Source organism: Carassius gibelio, chromosome B21 (assembly GCF_023724105.1).
Source record: "Carassius gibelio isolate Cgi1373 ecotype wild population from Czech Republic chromosome B21, carGib1.2-hapl.c, whole genome shotgun sequence".
NCBI classification, from domain to species: Eukaryota; Metazoa; Chordata; class Actinopteri; order Cypriniformes; family Cyprinidae; genus Carassius; species Carassius gibelio.
In genome coordinates, this window is record NC_068416.1 from 22,801,458 (window position 1) to 22,806,992 (window position 5,535).

The 5,535-nt window shown below is 35.0% G+C and overlaps 1 long non-coding RNA gene across 2 annotated transcripts; it reads right to left on the reverse strand.

The window, feature by feature from the left end:
• Nucleotides 1-355: 355 nt before the first annotated feature.
• LOC127986466 (uncharacterized) lies at nucleotides 356-2,943 on the reverse strand. 2 transcript variants are annotated; one of them, XR_008160880.1, is made up of 6 exons: nucleotides 2,830-2,931; nucleotides 2,504-2,664; nucleotides 1,715-1,830; nucleotides 1,488-1,572; nucleotides 855-982; nucleotides 356-734 (listed from the first exon to the last, which is right to left on the reverse strand). It is a non-coding gene; the product is annotated as an uncharacterized LOC127986466 (long non-coding RNA). The 2 variants fall into 2 exon arrangements; XR_008160881.1 differs by lacking the exon at nucleotides 2,504-2,664 and having other exon boundaries at nucleotides 2,830-2,943.
• Nucleotides 2,944-5,535: the final 2,592 nt, after the last annotated feature.

Here is a 5,535-nt window from a genome sequence, read left to right on the forward strand (position 1 = left end):
TGTGCTCTTGGTTTTAATGCAGTACAAGATCCACGTTGATCATTCCTGCTACATTCTCAGTTATCCCTCAAGTGTTTGTAACAATAAAGTCCATGGCACCATCTTGTAATGCAGAATAGTTAATCTCGTAACTCCCTTTATTTCACTAAAAAATTTGCATATTTGTTACTAAAATATAAAAAATTACTTTCTGGTGTACTGATGTCCCAGATGTTATTAATCCGATCAAAAATGTTTGTCTTAAATAAAAAAATAATCCCAATAATTAATATGTAGTTTTTCCAAGTCTAAAATAAACACATATCAGCCTACCTAGTAAAATTATGTATTTAACAAGAATCTTCAGAACACAATATTCACCATTTTCATTTTATTGAAGCATAGACTATAAAGTTGATAAAGTAGCATCAAGACGAATAAGATTCAATGAAAATAATTATCATCAAAAATACATTAACCTCATATATAAATCAGTTCACACAGATGAGTGATGAAATGTCCTTAAAAGTCACACAGTCCCATCCATTCAACTGTGATACAGATCATGTGATACATATAAGACATGAGATACTGTTCCAGAAAATAATGATTCCCATCATCACATCTAAACTGGTTTCATCTCCCCATCGTGTTCTTCTTCTCTCGTGTCTGGAAACAGTTTGTGGTTGATATCCAGCACTGATGTGGTGTAGCTTCTCTCAGCCAGAGGATCTCTCAGTCCTAAGATCCCAGACCTGGTCAAAATGAAACAAACAATCCAGATGAAGTTGTTTAATGGACAGAGAGCTCAGCTTATGTTCTGTGTGATTTTAGCAGTGTGAGCAACTATGACCCTTGTAGTACTGTACACTTACCATTCTTCAAGCTGTTTTGAGACCTTTTGAGAAGCTTTTTCTCTGAAGAGAATTTAGCACATCCTCTTCTTTCACTCCTTTCAAGAGCATCACTTGGTCAAAACCCCTCATTTGGCTGATGAGATCATCTGTACAAATTAAAATACTGCAATAAAAATTAAAGAATTAAGAAAAAGTTACAGAGGCAAAGATCTTGCTCATTAGACTGCATTAGCATGTGTAGTTCTCATAGACTCTAGAATTCATCTATTGTTGCAGTAAATGTGTTTTTTCCCTCTAGAATCTTTCTCCAAAGTTCCTGACTTCTCTCACAAATGTGTTTTAGTCTGTGCAGTGTAAGGCCTGGCTTCAAACCAATCCACTATCAATTCACAATTTATAACATAACATTTAGAAAACAATGAAATAATGTACATTGGTGTTTATATCAACTAAACCAATTTCATGATACTCGTCTACTTTTAAAACAGGTGGTGTGTTTTTAAAAACATAATATTAAAAATGTCCAGTCACACTTTGCTAACATGCTGTAATTGTAATAGTAAAAAAAGAAATCAAGGCTGACATGACCAGTTCTGTGAGAGATCATCATAAAATGTTGTATAACACAGCATTGCTTCAACACACACATACCAGAGGACTTCTGTTTGTTTGAGCACAAGATGGCCATCTTCATTTCTCATCCTGAGCAAATCATTTCCTTGGTCTTCCTTCTCTTCTGTGAAACAAGATAATCTCTACTTACTCTGTGTGCAAATAATATTGCTCATTAAACATAATTAAGTTAATTTAAAGTAAGATTCAGACCAGAGCATTTGAGGAGTAAATGTTGATTAAAAAAATATTCTAAACAAATGTACCTGGGAAGAGCTGATCATGGCAAGATTCGCTGAGACTCAGTAATAGCTCTTTTAGTTTTTAGGAAGGTTTGTGAGGGTTGGCTCTTGAGTGAGCTGTTGAGCTCGATATTTTAGACCTGAAAAAGAAGAACAGCATTAGGATTATCTGCAAAAAATTCTGTAAGACAGAAAGAAGGAAATATTATTAATTACGTGCAACTTGTACATTACACCTCTGTAAAGATGCTGTATAATTAAATGTTAAATGCATCCATTATTGAAAGCAAGTAATTAATAACAAGCTATAGTCATATGAATTCTTTTGATAATGTCAGATGAGGCTGTCCTGGGGCTTGTACAATATCATACAAGTGTTAAACTGGATTATTAAGACTGTGATGTGTTTAGGGATCATTTTTAAGACTTTGACCCTGTCCAGATACCCACACTTGCAGTCTTGGCCACTTGAGAGTGTGTGTACGTGACAGTGTGTGAACGAAACTGTCTTAATAATGCCAAAGCACAGCGTCCTTAACACACACTAAACCTCTCCAATACTGCTCTGGAGCGCTATACAAAGCTTAGTGTATCCCATCATGCATCATGTTTCGGAATAAATCGTCAGACTTTTTGCCGAGATCTCACAAGAGGTCATGGGAAGCTGTCCAATGTACAGTATGTGAAATATTGATAATTAGTTATTAAAAATCTCTGTAAACACATAAGTGTCCCATAAGGCAGTGGCTCCCAATCCTGGTCCTGGAGAACCCCAACACTGCACATTTGAGATGTCTCCCTGATCAAACACACCTGATTCAACTCATCAGCTCATCAGTGAAGACTCCAAGGCAGATAAGAGAGACACCAAAACCGTGCAGTGCTGGGGTTCTCCAGGATCAGGATTGGGAAACACAGTCATCAGGTCATGAAAAGTTTGACACACACTTGTGGTCATCATGCTCACTCGAACACTAGGCCAAATACAGGAAAGACTACAAATAAGTAATCAAGTGGTCAAGTGCAAAGATGGCAAGTTTGGGTATTTGGACAGTGCAACAGTTTAAGAAACAACAAATGCTGTACAAATTATAACAGCAGGAATGTTTGATAAAAGAGACAAACTATCACAGACTTACTGCTGCAAATATCTGCCTCCGCAGCTTTCTGTCTTCTCCATTTCTGAAGGAATCCCTCTCCAGAAACACCACTGGGCTGACTGCCTTTATGTCTTTTCAGCTAAAAATAAAAATAAAAATAATAAAAAGGGGAGAGTAAATAAAATTGAATTATATACAGAATGTTAATAATGATCTGTGATATAATATATATATATATATATATATATATATATATATATATATATATATATATATATATATATATATATATAAACTGATATGAAAGAACTGCAAGATGGAAAAATGCATGTTTTATTATTTATTTTTAATTGGATTTTTTTTTTTTGGATTTACATTAAAAGGTATTAAAAGCATGGTACAGAACATATGATTACTGTGATATCTGTCATATAAAAGCACATAAAAACACTAACATTACAGTGATACAAACATAGCTGGTTTGGTGATTATTGTATTGTTGTATTGATTATTAATATACCATAGTAAAACTACAGTTACAGTTACTAATGTCCTGTTTACTGTGTTTTAACTTCACATTTCATTTATTACTATTAAGTGTCGTGATTACCATGATTTTACTACAAATACAACTTACATCATTGATCCTGAAATTAATAATAATATAAAACGGATCGAAGGTCTATGGCACGTCACGTGACAGATAGAGTTTAATCAGACTAATTAGCAGCTGTGTTCATTTATTTAAACGCAATGAAACTCAAAGACAGCCGCGGATGACCGATATAATACAGCGATTAAACATATGGCACTAATCTGATTAATAAATAAGACAGAATACATTTTATAAAAGGCATTAAAAGAGCGTATATACGACTACTCACCCAAACTGTGGAACTGTCACTGATAGCAAGTATCGCGATGTGTGCTGAATGAGACTTCTTGAACGTGATTTCATAACGATAAACATCTAATGTCCTCGTGTCGAATTCTGACGCCAAAAGTTTCCCATTGAAAGCAATGAAGGTCGTAGTGCTTCGATATTCGACGCCGAGAGGCACATTTGGCGTCATAAAAGTGACGCTAGGGGCGCTTGACCATGCTTCGGTTTTTGACGCCTTTGGAGTGAGAATGGGTTGTATATGTCAGACTCATTAGCTTCTTCCTGGAGATTTGTTCTGCTTATGAAATGCGTGGCTACACTTTTCATATCTCTGTATTTTACTGAGAAACAGAGCCAGAAACTAAATTAGCAGAGAGATATCAGCCTTCAGTTCCTAACGATTCATGATGCAAGGATTGCCAAGTGGCTTGCTGGATTGAATTGCAGTTTTTATTTCGCTGTGGCACTCAAGTTTTTATTTTATTGCTTTCTAAGACTGGAATAACTTAATATGATTTAATCCAAGTTGCGGATTTAATTAATGGCAAAAATTGGAATATCATAGTCACAATGCCATGTTGGGCACAAATTTTGTCATCATCTCCATCATCTCCAATCCTAGTTAACAGGGAACGATTTCTAAAGAAAATTAATTAAAGGTCTCGTTTTTCGCGCTTTTTTGAAGCTTTGATTGTGCTTACAGTGTGCATTATAACATGTGTTCATGTTTCGGGTGTAAAAACACAGTATTTTTCACACAATTCACCTATCTGTATACAGCTGTTTTCACTGTCATAAAAACGCGCTGATGACTTCCTTACTCTATAAAGTCCCTCCTTTAGAAATACGTAACGGGTTCTGATTGGGCCAGCGGTTCCTGTGTTGTGATTCGACAGCAGCTTAGAGCATGCGGCCCTCATGGAAATGCGATTGGACTAGTTTTGAGAAGCAAATGGGCAGGAGCATGTGCTGGAGATGTACTTATAATCACAGGAGCGTTTTTACTGATGAGATGTGCATGAAAATCGCTTTCGTTTTTTTGCACAGCCCTAACATCTAGTTAACAAAGATAAACAGCGTTGCCCTTTGTGTAATAAGTTACAGAAACTGTTAAACGCACCAACTTAAATAATAAAACACACTTACTGGTTGTGGTCCATTAACATCGGACTCGGAGCGCAACAAGGCCACGCCCCCCTGTTTGTGTATTGATGTGGGCGGAGGTTAGTCAAAAAAATGTTTTAGTGACATCATTACTGCAGGAACTAGAGGGATGTAGTCCAAATGGGTCATTTTTTGTAGGCAAATTCTGTTAAATAAAATATCTCGCTTGGCATTGAACTTTGAGCTTAAGAATTTTACGGATATTATTTATACTCTAACAACAACATTACACACTAACTAAAGTTTAAAACATGGAATCACGAAGAAGGGTACCTTTAATGCTCTGGCAAGTAAAATCCAGTAAAAATCATAGGATGTTGGTTCAAAGCTATGTGGTTTACAATAATGTTCTTATAATGTTAAATGGACAAAAATGTTATTTATACATCATTCATGGATTCATGGTGAGATGTTTTTTTTTTTTTTTTTAATGTTACAGCTTACTACTTGTTTCAGAACAATTAGAGAGCATTCAAAAGTAACATTCCCAACATGTTTACAGAAAAAAAAAATAATAATAATAAAATAAAAAACTGTAAAGTTAACATTGTAAAGTAAACATTTGTGTAATTGCAAAAAAAAAAAAAAAAAAAAAGATATGAGAACTTAATGAGAATGTTAGCAAAAATATTTTTGTTAGCTGGGCTGATGCAAAATAAAAATGGTAATGGATGTTGTAACCTCTGAATGAGTCACTG